We start from the raw sequence: 21,397 nt of genomic DNA, 5'->3' as shown, positions 1-21,397 counted from the left end.
TTCTCCACATTTGCTCGGTTGATTGAAAGTGAAGTGGTGTTTACCTAATGGACAATGCACACCGCGGTTAGCAGTAACACTGAGCTGCATTAATAAGGTTTACTAAACTCGGCATGACAAGCTTGCTAGAAATGTAAGTCAAGCAAATTCTGGAATGTTGTATATCTTACTTGTTTTGTGATTTTAAATGCTAAAAGAAAAAAACTGGATATTTTCGGAAAATCTGAGAGGGGGGGGGGGTCTTCATTTTCATAAGACCCTTTCTGACCCTTAAATATCTTTCCCTTTTTTATTAGCTAATCTTTTAGCTCATCTGGTTTGAATTTGGCATGTAGTATGAGTCATTTTACTTTGATATAAGCACCATAATACAACAACATGTCAAAAAAAGAAGTTCAATCTGGCATAAATGTACTGGGGTTTGTTTTGTTTTGTTTTTTGAGGGGGAGGGGGGGGTGTTCCAAGAGTAAAAAAATGTGAAGAATTATGAGTTACTGTGTGTTAAAGAGTGCTACAATGTGAAATGTGAGTTACCGTGTGTTAAAGAGTGCTACAGTGTGAAATGTGAGTTACCCTGTGTTAAAGAGTGCTACAGTGTGAAATGTGAGTTACCGTGTGTTAAAGAGTGCTACAGTGTGAAATGTGAGTTACCGTGTGTTAAAGAGTGCTACAGTGTGAAATGTGAGTTACCGTGTGTTAAAGAGTGCTACAGTGTGAAATGTGAGTTACCGTGTGTTAAAGAGTGCTACAGTGTGAAATGTGAGTTACCGTGTGTTAAAGAGTGCTACAGTGTGAAATGTGAGTTACCGTGTGTTAAAGAGTGCTACAGTGTGAAATGTGAGTTACCGTGTGTTAAAGAGTGCTACAGTGTGAAATGTGAGTTACCGTGTGTTAAAGAGTGCTACAGTGTGAAATGTGAGTTACCGTGTGTTAAAGAGTGCTACAGTGTGAAATGTGAGTTACCGTGTGTTAAAGAGTGCTACAGTGTGAAATGTGAGTTACCCTGTGTTAAAGAGTGCTACAGTGTGAAATGTGAGTTACCGTGTGTTAGAGTGCTACAGTGTGAAATGTGAGTTACCGTGTGTTAGAGTGCTACAGTGTGAAATGTGAGTTACCGTGTGTTAAAGAGTGCTACAGTGTGAAATGTGAGTTACCGTGTGTTAAAGAGTGCTACAGTGTGAAATGTGAGTTACCGTGTGTTAAAGAGTGCTACAGTGTGAAATGTGAGTTACCGTGTGTTAAAGAGTGATACAGTGTGAAATGTGAGTTACCGTGTGTTAAAGAGTGATACAGTGTGAAATGTGAGTTACCGTGTGTTAAAGAGTGCTACAGTGTGAAATGTGAGTTACCGTGTGTTAAAGAGTGCTACAGTGTGAAATGTGAGTTACCGTGTGTTAAAGAGTGCTACAGTGTGAAATGTGAGTTACCGTGTGTTAAAGAGTGCTACAGTGTGAAATGTGAGTTACCGTGTGTTAAAGAGTGCTACAGTGTGAAATGTGAGTTACCGTGTGTTAAAGAGTGCTACAGTGTGAAATGTGAGTTACCGTGTGTTAAAGAGTGCTACAGTGTGAAATGTGAGTTACCGTGTGTTAAAGAGTGCTACAGTGTGAAATGTGAGTTACCGTGTGTTAAAGAGTGCTACAGTGTGAAATGTGAGTTACCGTGTGTTAAAGAGTGCTACAGTGTGAAATGTGAGTTACCGTGTGTTAAAGAGTGCTACAGTGTGAAATGTGAGTTACCGTGTGTTAAAGAGTGCTACAGTGTGAAATGTGAGTTACCGTGTGTTAAAGAGTGCTACAGTGTGAAATGTGAGTTACCGTGTGTTAAAGAGTGCTACAGTGTGAAATGTGAGTTACCGTGTGTTAAAGAGTGCTACAGTGTGAAATGTGAGTTACCGTGTGTTAAAGAGTGCTACAGTGTGAAATGTGAGTTACCGTGTGTTAAAGAGTGCTACAGTGTGAAATGTGAGTTACCGTGTGTTAAAGAGTGCTACAGTGTGAAATGTGAGTTACCGTGTGTTAAAGAGTGCTACAGTGTGAAATGTGAGTTACCGTGTGTTAAAGAGTGCTACAGTGTGAAATGTGAGTTATCGTGTGTTAAAGAGTGCTACAGTGTGAAATGTGAGTTACCGTGTGTTAAAGAGTGCTACAGTGTGAAATGTGAGTTATCGTGTGTTAAAGAGTGCTACAGTGTGAAATGTGAGTTATCGTGTGTTAAGGAGTGCTACAGTGTGAAATGTGAGTTACTACGTGTGTTAAAGAGTGCTACAGTGTGAAATGTGAGTTACCGTGTGTTAAAGAGTGCTACAGTGTGAAATGTGAGTTACCGTGTGTTAAAGAGTGCTACAGTGTGAAATGTGAGTTACCGTGTGTTAAAGAGTGCTACAGTGTGAAATGTGAGTTACTGTGTGTTAAAGAGTGCTACAATGTGAAATGTGAGTTACCGTGTGTTAAAGAGTGCTACAGTGTGAAATGTGAGTTACCTTGTATTAAATGAGTTCATGGAAAATGCAGCTCAGCTATGAGTGCTGGAAGTTGCTCAGCTGTCCTATCCGTTCCCAGACTTAATAACAGGGACTGGAAGAGGGGTGAGCATGCTTGGAGGAAGCAGAGACGCTGTCTCATTTCCTTACAACTGACATCCCGTGTAGAGAGCATGGGACTCGTGTGTGTCTCTGCAGTGTAAAGACTCTCTCCACACTCGCCTGCCCATGTTACAGAGGACTGGTTTTGCATGCAAAGACATTAAGTGCAATTGTCTTCATTTGAAGACAGGCTACATTTTCTGTAAAAGTTAAGTCCAAATGTATCAGATTGCATAAAAACAGATTGTGTTCGATTTTTTTCAAAGAAAAAAATGATTTGATACTTAATGGATTGAGATAGGGGGCAAATATGAGTTTTATAAATGAAGCATTACATGAAAAAAAAAACATTAATACTTTAGAAATAATATATTCAATGAATTGGCAGAACGCTTAGAGTCTTTAACCAGGAAACACAGAGCTATATCTTTCAGAGAGGGGGGGTGGAGAATGGATCCATAAAAATAATATGATGAGAAATTGTTCAAGGAACAGAAATGATGAGTTGAGAGCCCACATGTTTACTGTGCCAGGCATTGGACTGGCACTCGACTGGAGTCATCAGATGGGGAGTTATTCGAAATTCCCACCCCTCAGTCGTAACTGTCAGACGACCCATTCCGGGGGGGTAAAGCTCTCATTTTGAGCGAAGTGTCCGCTCTTTAAATTCCACTTACACTCCCCATCCAAATCATTTGCTGCCTGGAGTCATTTCTGGGAAATCCCAAATATGTATTTCTACATTTCTTTTTGATTCTGCCACCATGTGCAGTAACCCAGTACAGCTCTGGACAAAAGTTTTACGTCACCAAGAATTTTAGGATTGAACATCATTTATTAACATCATGTAATCAAAGAAACAACAAAATGATATTGCAAAAATCTTCCTGAAGCCATAATAATTCTACAGTATTTAATGTTAGATTTTGAAATGTCACATTTTTAAATTTTTTTGTTAAGCATCTAGAAAACTACCGGTATGCAATTCGATATGAGTGCAAAGAAGAGCGACCAGAATTATTCCGGGTTTAAAAGGCATGTCATACGCAGACAGGCTAAAAGAATTGAATCTGTTCAGTCTTGAACAAAGAAGACTACGCGGCGACCTAATTCAAGCATACAAAATTCTAAAAGGTATTGACAGTGTCAACCCAAGGGACTTTTTCAACCTGAAAAAAGAAACAAGGACCAGGGGTCACAAATGGAGATTAGACAAAGGAGCATTCAGAACAGAAAATAGGAGGCACTTTTTTACTCAGAGAATCGTGAGGGTCTGGAATCAACTCCCCAGTAATGTTGTTGAAGCTGACACCCTGGGATCCTTCAAGAAGCTGCTTGATGAGATTTTTCGATCAATAAGCTACTAACAACCAAACGAGCAAGATGGGCCGAATGGCCTCCTCTCGTTTGTAAACTTTTTATGTTCTTATGTTCTTATATTATCGTAACATTATTCAACAGGGTTCATTTGACTTCATGAAGCAAAATTGAATTCTATAGGGTGATGCAAAACTTTTGGCCAGAGCTGTACACCAAAACTGACAAGACAGATGGGATTCCTTCTCAAGCTTTGCTTCTTATTGAATAATGACAACCCCTTATTATTTATTATATACAGTCGAAGTGTACATTTAACACCCAAATAATCCCTTGAAATACTGTTGTTATTATTATTAGTAGTAGAACAACACATTGTCGTCTCAGTAATGTACCTAACAGCTCAGTCAACTGAGCAGAAAACTGTTTTGAACTGTTTTAAATATCTTGTGATTCAGGATTCATTCCTGCGATTCATTCACAAAAACAGAGAGGCATCAAACGTTGAAAAAAAAAAAATCAGCAGCTGTTCAAACACCAGCAGTAAAAAAAAAAAAAAAAAAAAGAAATGCTGTAAACACTCAGAGGAGCCAAAATGTGTATGAGTAATTTACAGAGAGTACTCATTTCTCAAACAAAAACAACATTATAATCCCCCTCTGACCTCTGTGTACTTAGAAAATACTATGAGTTCCATTTAACAGCATAAGCATAGACTTTCAGGGGGAGTGTGTCACACTGAGACCGGCAGCAGATTTGAAAGATTCTTCTAAAAGATTGCAAATAAATAAAACCCTCAGTGTTAACCCTTTCCACTTAATAAACATAACAGAGCTGCCCTCAAAAATAAAAGCTTCTCGAAGATGGCATGCCGTGTCTTCAGTAATGTGTTCTTGTTCTTTGTGTCAGCCATCACATGACGTCATACAGCTCTTTAAAGCCACCATTTGGGCTCGGTAGAGCTCTCAGAATCAAGTCTAACCTCCAAGTGCATCAGGTACACCAGAGAACTGCATAGATTGTTGAGAATCTGTTCACGCATCACAGTTTTGTTGTTGTTTTTTTTTTTTTTTTTTTTTTTTTAATAACTGTGTTGGGAATTGTGTTTTAACTATTGAGAAAAACAATTATACGGTACTAGAAAAAAGTCTCTTATTAACTCGCCAACCACTAGGAGGCTATCTAGTACACATAGCTGCATTATGAGCTCCCCTCATTCCAAACCTAGATGTCTTATTTTTGTCATTTTAACAAGCAGTGGTTGACCAATGCTAATGCATTTCCTAGGATGAATAATTTGGGGGTTAAAAGCCCAGCTGAAGAAGCAGGGTCATGGTCTCTAAAATTTTGCAATCAAAACGGACATTCTCTAATCTCTACTATTAAAGTGAGACAGGACACGGTTCCATTTGTAATGGTTAACAACTTTGTAATCAATCCAGTCTTCTGCATGTCCTTCATGCTGTCACTTAGCGCTGCTTTGATCAAAGCTCCAAGTCATTGAAGAGAGGCTTGTGCTGCTCAAGGAGCTCAGTGCTGTGGGAGTGACGGCTGCCAAACGATGGCACATCTACAGAAACATGAAAGCTTAAACAGTCTAATAAATAACATTCACTTATAGTCCGGTTTAAACAGTGATGGGAACTCCTCTGTCTTTGACTGAGCACAAAACACGGACCAGCTTTGAGATGTTCATACATTGTTTAATATGCCATTAAAGTTTGGATGAGTTCTGCAGCAATGCCAGTCTTCCAAAGGGTAACTTATTGATAAGACTCCCCTCTTTTTGTATCAGAGAGGAAAAGGAGATGGCTCTGTTTTACTACAGGCTGGAGTTAAAGGCTGGCAGTGACAATTCCATTCAAACTCATAAAGGGTATTCTTTTTTCTTTTGCATGTTTTATTTTAATACAGTATGTAATGTTTCATGGTTGCTCCTCTACGGTGATGAGCTGACCTTTAAATACCTTCCATAGTGGAAACGTCTTGTTCAGGGGTATTGAGTGACCAGGAACCCCGATACTCCCTTGGTACAATCTAGAACTGTAGAATTTTAAAGACAAGCCTGTTAAATGAAAGAAATCCAAGCCAGCCACAGCCAAAGACCGAGCTGCAGCAAATGAAACAATCAATTTGAATCAAGCCAAGGAGGCACAGGAAAATACCTACCACATTACTGGAAAATAAACCAGTGATCAGGGGTATTCATCAATGTTCAATTAAACCGTGCATTATTATTGTTATTATTATTATTATTATTATTATTGTAACTCACTTTTTTTGTTCAGTAGATTCTGCCATTTCTTATCACAAAGCCAATACAAAAGAAAGAGCTTTAATCCAGAAACATGCAAGGGCTGGCTTGCTGTGAGATGCTTCTCCAAGGGTGATTAATCAATTATTGAATATTTAATTGAGGTCCACAAAATAAAAGCCATGGCGATCAACAACCAGTTAATATATTTATTATATTTTCCCATGGTTATCAGTTTTTGTTTTTTTACCATGCACACCTGTACTATTCTTGTATGTGTTTTACAGTGATGTAACTATGCTTTTACCATTGTATTCTGCACTAAACTATCATAAGGGTTATGAAATATGTTTTTCACATTTATAGTCATGTATTCATTATAATAACAGGCCACGGTAATATAATGTTATAGACTCTGCAACTAAGGTATACTGTAAAAAAAAAAAGTATGTTGCATATGGCTTGTACAAACAATAACTGCTAGGGTCCTGGCAAAAAGTAGAGATGGTTGGCTAGAAAATGTGTTGTTTTTTTTTTTTTCATTTTGTGGTTCTTTAAAAAGGAATGAACGATAACTGGACATGTCTGCTAGATGTTTTGACAAGTAATTGTTGAAAAATAAAAAACAACAGAAAACAGACTTATAAACTGCAGATGCACTTAGTGTGCAATCTGTACTTAATTAAAATGAGGGAATTTATTAGGCTTCCTGAAAGGAAGCAGGGGGAGGGGAAAACAAACTGAAACCAAAATGAATCAGTGCATTGCTTAACCAAACTGGATGTGAGTTAACACCACGGCATGCACGTTACTTGACAGTGCTCTGTTAAGCATTACAGCCATGGGCTTCCAAGCCGGTGACTGCAGCATTAGTCACAGGCAAACCTTCTGGAGATCAAACAGAGAGCTGGGGTCTGAGTATGAGTCAGCTGTGCAATTGTCACTGGGCAAATATTGTGAACAAGACTCCCTGCCTCCTGCGCCCCAGCTTACACACTTTCACTGCTCCTCCACTCAACTCTGCAGCTCTCTCCCACCTCTGCACTGCTGCCAGTCACAGGACATATTAATCACTCCTATTATGTGTGTGTGTTCGGTATGGTGGGGCTGCACTTTCTGTGATACTCTTTCAGAGCTGCTGCCAGCACACCTTGGTATTTTCTCTTTGTTTTTCCGAAGAAGATAACCAAGCATGCTGATCCTTAATAAACTGACCTTACTGGAAATCTGTTTCCTGTTTCCAGTGTGTATGAGGCACAGGGATGGTCATGTGGAGTTGAATCATTTTTTCAAATGTTAAACATTTTAAATATTTCCTATTCTAAATGGAATGTGTCCATTGTCAGAGATATGCATGTGAAATGAAGAGGCAGCTGTCATGTCTTTAGGGTACAATGTGTTGTGTCTATAGGGTACAATGTGTCATGTCTATACTGTACAATGTGTTATGTCTATAGGGTAATACAATGTGTTGTGTCTATAGGGTAGTACAACGTGCCATGTCTATAGGGTACAATGTTTCGTGTCTATATGGTACAATGTGTCATGTCTATATGGTTCAATGTGTCTTGTCTATAGGGTACAATGTGTCATGTCTATAGAGTAGTACAATGTGTCGTGTCTATAGGGTAATTCAATGTGTTGTGTCTATAGGGTAGTACAATGTGTCGTGTCTATAGGGTAGTACAATGTGTCGTGTCTATAGGGTAGTACAGTGTGTCGTGTCTATAGGGTAGTACAATGTGTCATGTCTATAGGGTAGTACAGTGTGTCGTGTCTATAGCGTAGTACAATGTGTCATGTCTATAGGGTACAATGTGTCGTGTCTATAGGGTAGTACAATGTGTCATGTCTATAGGGTACAATGTGTCGTGTCTATAGGGTAGTACAATGTGTCATGTCTATAGGGTACAATGTGTCGTGTCTATAGGGTACAATGTGTCGTGTCTATAGGGTAGTACAATGTGTCGTGTCTATAGGGTACAATGTGTACAGTGTAAGGATGTTTATTCAGCCAGGCACCTAGTGAGCTCAGGCGGATACCTGCAGGGCTGGCCTCTGTCCTTCAGAGGCCGGTAGCTCGCTGACATCGCTTTTTAGTTCCTGGATGTAGAAGAAGCTTGGTTGTGGGATCGGAGGACGCACACTGAAGCTGTGTGGGGAATTACTGCAGTGAGGGGAAAAAAATAACTTGACATTCCAAATTGGGGTAAAAACAAAAACCATGGATGCCCCTCGTTTCAGGCAAGGGTTCAGATGAAAGTGTGACTGGGATTGCCATAGCTCAAATGAGATCTTACACTCCGCCTTTCCACACTCCGAGCTCACCAATGCGGAACACAGGTGGAACGGGTGAGTGAAATGTGGAACAGAACACTTCCAGTCAGCTTTTGGAAGCACCTGTCACAGTTTAAAAGATGTCAATCTGGGTGGGAAAGCTTGGTTTGCAAAAGTCTTAGCAATTAAGACAATATAGACAGCTATGGCCAAAGGCTTTGCATCCCCCTATAGAATTAACATGAAATAGTGTATTGTTATTATGGCTTCCGGTAGACTTTTGCAATCTAGGTTTGTAGTTTCTTTGATTAAAAGAAAAAAAATAAAATATCTCAATTATGTTCAAATAGTTTTTGTTTTGTTTTTTTGGTTTAAATTATGTCTCAGTCCTAAAATTCTCGGTGATGCTATATGCTTGGACATAGCGTTATGTACATTGTTAAAAAAAGGGAAAAGTTAAGGAAAGCAGTATTTTTGTCATAGTAAAATGTCAAGTAGAAACTCCTAAAAGAAATCCACATACAGATGAATGGTGTTGTGTTGCAGAGCTGTGTGCTGAGGCTGACAAGGAGCTTGATAGATATGCTGAAACCCGGGGCTTTACCCACAACTACAATGCTGCTGTATTCTGAGGCCGTACTTTGCACCACCAACCAGCACTTTACTCAGCTCTAATAAGCTGCATGTGTTTCGCATTGGATCTGTGTTTGATTAATGCTAACCTTCAATTAGGAGCCCTTGGATTGGGATGTCATTAGTGTGAACTGAATGCAGAACAGATCAAGACAAATGTAGTGCGCTGTGACAGCTCTGAACCCCACAGAGATTTCATGCAGGATATGGCTTTCACTTGCACAACAATATTGGAATTTGCAAGCACTTGCCAGATGTTCGCAGCTCGATGCAAAGCCTCATTGTAAACCTACCAAGTAGGTGGTCACCTGTGACATTGTAGAAACGCTTCAGCATGGATTCTTTCATGCTTTGTAATGTAGATACATTTGTTTCAAATAAGCAATGAAGTTCTTTGAAGTGCAGGTCCTGTACAAGTGTTTTTTTCGGACTTGCCATTCATTGTGCATCTGCACACAGCATTATTGGAATATGTTTCCCAATGTAGACACGTGCAGGTATAGTAGCTGTCATGCAGGCAGAAATATGAACTACGTGCAATTATAATAATGAACCGTTCGAATCGGGCTGCTGTTGATGTCCATAATTTTTTGCAAACTGTTATGATTTAACTGTCCTGCAGGTGACGCTGGTGTATATAGTATTGATTAGGTGGAGGTGAAGGAAGGTGGGTAGGCCATGTGGTTAAAGTAAAGAACTGTGAGCCAGGAGATGTCATATCAGAGCTCCACGGAGAGGGGTTGATATCTTTAGCAACTTTGGGGACATATGAAAGTGCATTGACATCCATTCATTGACATTTATCTTGGGAATCCTTTTCAGGACACTTCATAGCATATGTTACTCTGTACAGGATGTTGATGTGTGTCATGATCATCACCTGTTTTTTCTTCATACTGACAGCTCTGATTTTGAATTTGCAGCGGGGGCTGGAGAGGTATGTTATTGACATACTTGGTTTAAGACCCTTACCCTAACTGAGCGCTGTTTTATTGCAGATGCACGGACCTTGTCCTGAAAGCTTCACTAGGGACACAAAGGAGCATGTAGCAGCCTCCATAGAAAGATGAACGCACATTTGTTTCTTATTAGAATATTTGTATTATTGTTGACGCCAGCACAAATCTATAAGGTTGCAGTTCAAACATAGAAGCTCGCTGGTTTGCAGTTTACAGCTGTGGGAGATTACAGCAATCCTTCCCAGTCGCGACGTACCTGCAAATCCGACTAGAGTCTGTCATGTCCAATCAGACAAGCCCTCTCATCCCAGCATGGAGCCACGGAACAACTGTACAATATGTATTAATTCCCGTGGCAGCGATTATAATCATGGGAATCACAGGATTACTGGTAAAGCACCAAAAACAACTTGTTTATTAGTTTTTTAAATATAATTCATGCTCTATGTTTTTCTCATGTTTTTTTATTTAACTTTTCAGGCAATATATTTCAGGAGAAAGAAAAGGTAAGAATTTGTATGTTTTTTTTAATGGCGCTGTGGTGTATTGACCTCTAATTATGTGTTTCATACAGTCTGTACCCCAAACAGGGACTGACTACCATCTAAATTCGAGAAACTAAACAAAGCAAGTCAGTCTGATCTCTAAGTTATGAAGATTCATGACAGCAGTAATACATTTGATAAAACAAGATGGTTTGGTCTTACGTCAAGCATCCATACTCTTTTAGGAACAAAAGAAAACTCTACTGATTTTTTTCTGGAACCTCACTAGTTTCTATGGCACTACAATGTTATTTTCCAGCACAACAGTCAGAACATGCAGAAAGCTATATTTCATTTCAAATAAATATACTATATATATATATATATATATATATATATATATATATATATATATATATATATATATATATATATATATTATATATTATATATATATATATCATGTCAGGCTTAAAGGCTGTTTTAAAGAACTCTTGTATCATCTCATTCAAAGCTTTTTGTTTTAACCTAGACAAGCTTCACTCAAATATAGGCACAGACTCAGCTGCTGTATACAAGTTAGATGGCTGATAAAGCCACTTTACAGAGCACAGCCCTGGGAGTTTAAGGACGAAGGAGGCTTTTGTTGTGGCCACTTCCGAAAGATCCATGTGAGGGGCTGAGAGGATCGCCACCACAGTGGGCAGTACAGTCAAACAGGATGACAACTGGAGGAAGAGGAGTAACTGCAAACAGACTTGTGCTCTGTTCAAAATGAATTACAACGGCCCAGCTAGACAGGAAGATTGGGAGGGTTACCAAAAGAGCAGGGACATGTCTGCTAGAGATTTAGCTCTGATGTTGAGAGTTTGAAACAGGCTTGCTGTATCCCCAGACAGTTAGACAGGGCTGCACAGAGCCTGTGAGGGCAGTCCTTGGAGCAGGAGGAAGCATTTACCTTTTTAAAATAACACACAAGGACAGGCTGCTTTTTATACTGCAAAGCGTTCTTGGGTTCGATGAAGGAATGCGTGTTGTCATAGGATCAGACAGTAAAGGGGAATGTCTGCTGGAGGTGGCCAGTGAGTTTTCCCACCAGGGCACAGAAAGCACTATGAGAATCATTGAACCAACAGCAGCAAGCGATGGAGAAAGCATGTCAGACAATGCCTTTCACCCCTGTCAAGCGTCCTGGTGTGTGGTTTTTATGTATATGAGCTATATATCTATCTCTTTTTTAATAGTTAAAAAAAATGACACAAATAATTATTCAGGCAGATGCCATAAATTTCAATATCTGGATTTTGTTACAGTAAGGTCCGATTGTGTAAAAGCAAGTTTCGAGTTAATCTAAATTCTTGATTTTAATTCTTGAAAAAAAATAGAAGATTATGTAACCCTTAACGGTCCATTTATTCAGTGCTTGCCAGGCGGGTCGGGTCCAATTTATTTTCACACACGCTGTTTATTTTTATTTTTTTGTCAGAGTAAAACTGGTTTAAAAGGCATTGAATCGTAAAAGCACACTCAGTTCTGCATCTCCAGCCAAGCCCCACCCCTTGTTCGCTGTATTTTTCACATACCTCTTTATAGACGTGCATACTGATAAATCCTCTCCTGATCACTTCGTTTTATCACCAAACTCCTCAATAATGCGATCCAAGTCATTATTTTATTGCTATAACATCTCAAAAAGCTCTGCAAATATCTGTGATATTCTTTGAGCACTGGATGCAGAAGCAGCTATCTCCTTTGTTTATGTCTGTGTTATCTATGTGGTGTATGGGGCTACGTCCTTTTTTTCAGTTTAATTCAGCTCCTGTCGGTCTCACTCAGCCATTGAAAGGTTTTCTCTATTTTTCCAGAGGACAAACGACTAGAGACCTGTGCTTTACGTCTTTTTGATGATGTCCGACATCGGACTGGAATGGGAAAATTGTAATGTCGGACCTGGTCCGACATAGGACTGCAAAGGGTTAAGCATTATAGATCTGAAAATCCTGTGTTGAAATAATGCAAAAACGGGTATCAAGTAAGGTGTCAGGTGATGGTAATGTACAACATTATAGTACATACTGAGAAAGAGGTTCCCTCCATATGCCAGTATGGTGTGGGGTCACCACCTACGCCAGTACAGGCCTGATACAAAATCACACAATGCACTTATGGTAATGCTTGCAGACAAGCACTATAAAATCAGGTACAAATGTAAGGTATAAACTTATAACCCTTCTTGCCAGCTGGTGAGAAGCAAGTCTGTGAGAAGATTCTGTACCAGCTACTTCTGGACTTCCTCACTAGTATCAGACAAGCCAACATCTCAATCCAAACAGCCACGTGGAGGAAAGAAACAACCTCTGATTGGGATCTCTCTCCACATCCATCAGCTTCCAAGACATCAGGAAAGAAACAACCTCCGATTGGGATCTCTCTCCACACCCATCAGCTTCCAGACATCAGGAAAGAAACAACCTCTGATTATTGGGATCTCTCTCCACACCCATATGCTTCCAGACATCAGGAAAGAAACAACCTCTGATTGGGATCTCTCTCTACAACCGTCAGCTTCCAGACATCAGGAAAGAAACGACCTCTGATTGGGATCTCTCTCCACACCCATCAGCTTCCAGACATCAGGAAAGAAACAACCTCCGATTGGGATCTCTCTCCACACCCATCAGCTTCCAGACATCAGGAAAGAAACAACCTCTGATTGGGATCTCTCTCCACAACCGTCAGCTTCCAGACATCAGGAAAGAAACAACCTCTGATTGGGATCTCTCTCCACAACCGTCAGCTTCCAGACATCAGGAAAGAAACAACCTCTGATTGGGATCTCTCTCCACAACCATCAGCTTCCAGACATCAGGAAAGAAACAACCTCTGATTGGGATCTCTCTCCACAACCGTCAGCTTCCAGACATCAGGAAAGAAACAACCTCTGATTGGGATCTCTCTCCACAACCGTCAGCTTCCAGACATCAGGAAAGAAACAACCTCTGATTGGGATCTCTCTCCACAACCGTCAGCTTCCAGACATCAGGAAAGAAACAACCTCTGATTGGGATCTCTCTCCACAACCATCAGCTTCCAGACATCAGGAAAGAAACAACCTCTGATTGGGATCTCTCTCCACAACCGTCAGCTTCCAGACATCAGGAAAGAAACAACCTCTGATTGGGATCTCTCTCCACAACCGTCAGCTTCCAGACATCAGGAAAGAAACAACCTCTGATTGGGATCTCTCTCCACAACCGTCAGCTTCCAGACATCAGGAAAGAAACAACCTCTGATTGGGATCTCTCTCCACACCCATCAGCTTCCAGACATCAGGAAAGAAACAACCTCTGATTGGGATCTCTCTCCACAACCGTCAGCTTCCAGACATCAGGAAAGAAACAACCTCTGATTGGGATCTCTCTCCACAACCGTCAGCTTCCAGACATCAGGAAAGAAACAACCTCTGATTATTGGGATCTCTCTCCACACCCATATGCTTCCAGACATCAGGAAAGAAACAACCTCTGATTGGGATCTCTCTCCACACCCATCAGCTTCCAGACATCAGGAAAGAAACAACCTCTGATTGGGATCTCTCTCCACAACCGTCAGCTTCCAGACATCAGGAAAGAAACAACCTCTGATTGGGATCTCTCTCCACAACCGTCAGCTTCCAGACATCAGGAAAGAAACAACCTCTGATTGGGATCTCTCTCCACAACCATCAGCTTCCAGACATCAGGAAAGAAACGACCTCTGATTGGGATCTCTCTCCACAACCATCAGCTTCCAGACATCAGGAAAGAAACAACCTCTGATTGGCATCTCTCTCCACAACCGTCAGCTTCCAGACATCAGGAAAGAAACAACCTCTGATTGGGATCTCTCTCCACAACCATCAGCTTCCAGACATCAGGAAAGAAACGACCTCTGATTGGGATCTCTCTCCACAACCATCAGCTTCCAGACATCAGGAAAGAAACAACCTCTGATTGGCATCTCTCTCCACAACCGTCAGCTTCCAGACATCAGGAAAGAAACAACCTCTGATTGGGATCTCTCTCCACACCCATCAGCTTCCAGACATCAGGAAAGAAACAACCTCTGATTGGGATCTCTCTCCACAACCATCAGCTTCCAGACATCAGGAAAGAAACGACCTCTGATTGGGATCTCTCTCCACACCCATCAGCTTCCAGACATCAGGAAAGAAACAACCTCTGATTATTGGGATCTCTCTCCACACCCGTATGCTTCCAGACATCAGGAAAGAAACAACCTCTGATTGGGATCTCTCTCCACAACCGTCAGCTTCCAGACATCAGGAAAGAAACAACCTCTGATTGGCATCTCTCTCCACAACCGTCAGCTTCCAGACATCAGGAAAGAAACAACCTCTGATTGGGATCTCTCTCCACACCCATCAGCTTCCAGACATCAGGAAAGAAACAACCTCTGATTGGGATCTCTCTCCACAACCATCAGCTTCCAGACATCAGGAAAGAAACGACCTCTGATTGGGATCTCTCTCCACAACCATCAGCTTCCAGACATCAGGAAAGAAACAACCTCTGATTGGCATCTCTCTCCACAACCGTCAGCTTCCAGACATCAGGAAAGAAACAACCTCTGATTGGGATCTCTCTCCACAACCGTCAGCTTCCAGACATCAGGAAAGAAACGACCTCTGATTGGGATCTCTCTCCACAACCATCAGCTTCCAGACATCAGGAAAGAAACGACCTCTGATTGGCATCTCTCTCCACAACCGTCAGCTTCCAGACATCAGGAAAGAAACAACCTCTGATTGGGATCTCTCTCCACACCCATCAGCTTCCAGACATCAGGAAAGAAACAACCTCTGATTGGGATCTCTCTCCACAACCATCAGCTTCCAGACATCAGGAAAGAAACGACCTCTGATTGGGATCTCTCTCCACAACCATCAGCTTCCAGACATCAGGAAAGAAACAACCTCTGATTGGGATCTTGCTACACCCGTCAGCTTCTAGACATCAGGAAAGAAGAAACAACCACAGAGCATCTGAGCTATAAAAACATGCCGCACTGACATGCTTCACAGGGATCTAATTAGTTCTGTGGGGCTGATGGGAAATCCAGGGTGCCTGGGGGACAGGATAATAAAAAAAAACCTACAACATTTTACACTGATAGAAGCGTTTAGAATTCACACGCCTTACCATTGTCCCTGTGAAGCAGAAAACGATTGAGCTAAGTTTCACATACGATGCAAAGGAAAAGATACACAGATGAGCATGAAATGTTTGCATATTGTAAACTATATCAGTTGACTTAAAAATATCCACTTTCAAGCCAGCAGCCATTATCCAAAAAAAGACACTATAAAGGAGAAGTGCTATCTGAATTTTTTTCTAAAAAGACGACTATACGTGGAGTTGACACCCAGTCAGGATATCTGCCCAGAAGGATATGCGCATCTCTTATTTCCTGATAAAAAACAGGGATTGAGCTTCAATGTTTACTAATCGCAAAGGTGAATATTTGTGCATGCTACTTACACAACAGAAAGTGTCAAACAACCTGCCAAACTGTTTTTTGTTTATTTTTAACTGTAGATATTTTTTTCCTTTACCCATTAATTTTTTCCCCCAGTTCCTTCCCATCCTCCACCCATCCCCTTGAGAATTCTGGCATTGATATATAGACCACTAGGAGGCTCAGGAAGACTGCACTGAAGTCAGATTGTTCTCTGTTCCGAAATGTCTAGTGATTGTCATGACACATATTTCTGCAAGACGCCTGCCCGGAGGTAGCTTTCAAGTTGTGTGTGCTTCTGGGAATTCCCCCTGGAATCTTTACTACGGTATTATAGAGGCATGTTTTTTACAGTTTTGCATTTAAAATTAGGCTCGTTCAATGAGGCTTGTTATGGTTCTTCCCTTACAGCAACCCAAAAGAGTTGCCTTCCGCATGGATGCGGCTTACAGGAAGGATCTCATCAAGGATCTGGACACACACTGTTGAGTTCATTACACAAAGGAGCAGGAGAGCCAGGTCTTTTCATAGAGGATGTGAAGCATCCTGTTATTAACAAAACCGATTCACCAAAAAACGAAAATACTACACGTTTTCCTTTCCATCTCAAGCTCACACAATTGAAGCTCCAGGTTTATTGTTTGTAAATAGCTCAGCTTGAGACAATGGTTCTGTTTATGTGAATCCTGTGCCAGTGCCAGGTCGCCTTGTTGCAATTCTACAAAAAAAGATTGAAAAAAAGTGTAAACTGAAGAATACACTAGCTAAAAAGTGTTCTTGACAGAGAGGTAAGGAGCCAGATTTCTCATATTTCTCTGCATAGAAAGACCACCTTTAACTGGGGCCCATTATAATCTCCATACATGCTCCACCCTGGGATGTTTTGGGCAGTCGTGCAGAATGATGTGCACTTGTACTAAGGACAGGGTTGAAAAAAAAAAAATCTGAACGTATTCCACATGACAAATGAATGGCAGTTGGATTGAAAAGGATTTGATTGCTTTGATGTGGGCCAAGATCAAGCCGCACATTCAGAGGGGGTGAAAGGTCAGCTACATTGAGGTGGGTCACCTTTTCCACGCAGGGTGGCACGTTAATCTAGAATTCCAGCGAACATTGTACAAAAACCAGGAATGTGAACTCTGTCTGCCTTTCTTGCTCTGATTTTATGGCTTGGGGACAGGGCCCCGTTGCTCCCAGGAGAGCTGCACAGCCTGTCAGGTTGCAGTGGTCCACATGATTGGAGACTTCCATTGTCCTGTCCCAGTGCTGTCCAGGGAGGATTCATCCAGTGTACTCATGTGCGCTGGACGGGGAAGATCGGAGAGGGAGGACGATGAAACATGTCTTAGTGCACTTGAACTGAACACATTCTTTTGTAATGGAAGTTTACTTGACTGAGCCTTTCATAAATGAAGCTGCTTGAAGAAGGATGTAAAATCAACTATCTCACCTTCCAGCGTATAACCTGTCTAGTTACATAGGAGTCTGGTCTCCGTGTTCCTATTATCATAAGCCATTGGACGCAATTCTTCATCCCTATCCTGTCGAAAGCCTTGGATGTACGTGGGTTGTAACTGATGGACGATGTATGTATCCTTGCGACGGCATCAGCTGTTCCCTGTCTACAAAAAAACCTAACGATCCCCAGCGCGGTACGAAGAATTGGTGACTTCAAGACTGATAGCATGCCAGTTGAGAGTAGGAGTTAAATGTTAGAGCTTTTAGTTTCCCCCGACAGTTGTTGCTGATTGCAGGATCATGGGCTATGCCAATTTACCCGACGTGTTCGGAACTTACTCTTTTGTGAAATCAAGATCTAATCGTGTATTGCTCAAGGTAATCTTGGAAATACATATAGTTTAAAAAAACCTGATTTTTGATTCGTGGTTGGGATCATGTCTGAAACAATGGTGCAAACTTACCATGGTACCCTTTTTTTTTACAAGTGTTTTTTTATTTTAAAAATCCTTGCAAATCACTCCAAAAAATGACCCAAACGTGCAAGAATTTTGACTTTGGTAATAATAAAAGGTTAGTGGGGGTGCAACTTGATCTGTTCAACTGAACAACCAGATTCAAGAGCAGGAAAAAAAAAAGTGAATTGCGTGGGCACATACACTCGATCCATCGGATAATCTCCGGTAATTACTGTGGTTTTTATAAAGTGCAGGCGTCCAAGGACGTCAAAGCAAGGCGATACATAGTGCATAGGTTAGGGACGAATAGGTAAAATATCATTCTGTGCCATCCAAGTGTTATGTTGAAGACCTTGCCGACCAAACAGAAACGCGGGGCGCAGCAGTCTGCGAAGACTCTTGAGCAAAAAGAAAAGATTAACGAAATGACCGGTTATTTTTGACTGTAATTTTCTGTCGTCTATGGAGTTTTTATCTCGTAACTTGTTGTTTCCTTTGCCCTGGCCAACCTCAATAAACACAAGGTCTTGTTTGTGTTGTTGTGGTGAGCATAATTCCAAGTTTTGAATTTTCATGGAATTGGTTGAATAATACATAGTTTTCATGTTAAAAAAAAAAATCCACAAGCCTTATCAAAGGGTCTTTTTTTGTGACAGGACACAGCTTTAAACTTTCCATTCTGCGTGACAGGCACATGAAAGAACTGTCTATTGGCTCAGCTTTTAACAATAATGCACTGATTTTCCGATTGTAATTTCCCTGCAGTAATACAGTGGCTATGCTCAGTGTGACAGAGTTTCAACATTTTAGGAGTTCTGTGCTGCTGTGTAACTCAACGTTTAAAATAAGAACAAATGCAGATATGAAAAGCAAAGCCAGACAGCAAGAAGGGTTGTATGAATGATTAAAAAAAAAAGCTTTAAATTGACCAAACATGTTTTAACTTTCTTCAATGTTGTTGTTGTTGCAGGAAGTGCTCAGTACTGATGCACACACACTTCATGGGCAGCTCTCGTTGAGATACAGCCTCAGCACATAATGTTGGGACCTGCTACCAGATCTAGTGTGACAAAAACAACAATGAACAATGGAGATTGTGAGGGGTGTGCAGGACCTGGGAGTGGGAGGGGCCACGTATTAAATGGGCGTGGTTATACGGAAATGGGCTGTTAAAGACGCCAGCGAACTGAAAAAAGCTTTTTTAAAAGGTAATGCTCTGTGAGTGGGACCTTGTACATCAAAAAGCAGCCAAAGAACAAAGTCAGTATAGGTGCCAGGTTATTTTGCAGCAATTGTACCAGTTAAACAAAGCTTACTGTGTACTGTATTTTTTATATCAAGGTAATTTCAGAGTGTTCTTTTGAGGACTGAGCCTATAGGCCAGTTGTCCCACAAGAACTCCTCACCTCGGTATGATCCGCGTGCACAGTACGACGAGTTGTTATTTAGTCCAAAGTATTGATATCCAACCGAGGAGGTAGAGTGTTACCCAATAGTAAGGACTTCCTAACAAAGTGACTCCTGTGTGTCCAACTTGTCAGACAAATCAACTTATGTTATGATTTTTTTGGATAATCCTGTGGAGCCGTCTGCCCCTACAGAACCAGGATATGAAGTCCTCCTGATAAAGGGTAAGAACTCTTTCGTACTCCCATCCCAAGAAGAAATGTGTCTCTCACTCAGGCTCCCATACCTTACCTACAATGTATCCGGTACAACACTTCCAGTGACTGTTGCCGACCGTACTTGTTGCGCGCGACTCAAGTAATTGTGTATCCGACGCGCCTAATATTAGACGGCACGAGTATCGATTACACCAAACGGTGTAGATCCGAAGTTGTCGGCTCCTCAGGACAAGCTTTGTCGTCAAAACAGAACGTGTACCGACATCTCGCCGTGGCTTGTTCTGTGCCAGTACCAAACTGCATCACTCTACATGAGCTGGATAAGCCAAGCTCCTCTATGGCAGCTCTGCACTAGAACAGGCAACCCAAAGTTTTTCTCAAGTCACATTCCTAATTACTTTCTAGGTAGAAAAGTAATATAAATATGAAAAAAGGAGACACCTTGCTACAGATAATAATTGGTAGAGAAAAGTATTGTGAAGGTGCTGAGCTAAATGTTAATACTGTGGGGTTTCCAGTAAGCTGCCAGAGGCTGAGGCGGCTCTACTAGGCATTGAATGATTCATATACTCTTAAATCCTCTAACTCCAGGACAGCATGGTTCAGCTGGTGCAGTCTGAGCTGCAGTACTGCACCCCAAGGGGGTATGAACCTGCGTCAGGGGGCTAATAAATTGACCACGTATTCCATTTTTAAAATGGTGCCACTTGTGAAAGCGAACATGGAAACGGCTCCCCAAGGAAGCTGGTTCTTTTATTGAGGAAGTTATCAAGTGGTGCAGTAGACCTATGCAAATGAGTTCTGCTGTAAAGAAACATGACAGCCCTGGAACACACTGTGCATCACCAACCAGAATATGCAACACAGAGGAAACAGGAGTGTGCTGTAAACAAACACGACAGCCCTGGAACACATTGTGCATCACCAACCAGAATATGCAACATAGTGTAAACAGAATTATGTAAACTTTAATGACATACCAGCATCATTTTCAAAAGAGTCATAATAAATGTATTTGTTTAACATTATTTTGATCGATGACAATGTAATGTTCATATTTGGTTGTAACTTCTGGCCCTTTCCCTTTTAAGAACACAAACACATTTGCTGCCTGGTATTTAGTGATCTAACTCAGGTTTTAAAATCTGTTTTGCAACTTCCAGTAGTGTCCTTACACTTGGCCATGTTTGCAAACTGTTCACAATATTGTGTTTACATTGATCTTGCTGTCCAGAAAGGTGGTGATGTAATGTGTTGTAAACCTTGCCTTTGATTTCCTCTAGATTTCTACAGTACCTTCCTCTATGAATTGTAAAAACATACAAACTGAATGAGTAACATGACCAGAGTTACAAAGTATAAATGATCAAGACAGGGAGCGCTGCTATCCTGCCCCTTGGTACAATGAAAGGCGAGGCCAAATGCCAAAGAATGTAGTGTGAAAATATGTAGAATATTGACTAGTCTAAGCTTTTATAAATAATCTATTGCATGAGTTACCTAATTAATTCAAGCAGAACATGATCAGAGGTGGCCTGTAAATGTTCTTGTTCTTAAATAGATGATGATGAGCAGAAACTGAGTTATTCTGAAAAGATGCATGCAATGTTTCAATGTAATTGTAAGTCTTTATGGTGTGGTATTTGCTATTTTGGTAATATCTCAAATTTTTGTTTTAAACTTATGATGATCTCCAATAAATAAATATAATAAAAAGATCTGCTGGGATAAAAATGTAAAAAATAAAGCAACAACACATTAGACAAAAGACAAATGTGGAACAAACAGAAGGCATGAAAATAGTTAAGACTAAAACAAAATCCTACT

The sequence above is a fragment of the Polyodon spathula genome, chromosome 8, assembly GCF_017654505.1.
Source record: "Polyodon spathula isolate WHYD16114869_AA chromosome 8, ASM1765450v1, whole genome shotgun sequence".
Lineage (NCBI taxonomy): Eukaryota > Metazoa > Chordata > Actinopteri > Acipenseriformes > Polyodontidae > Polyodon > Polyodon spathula.
Note: the sequence above shows the minus strand (reverse complement) of the source record.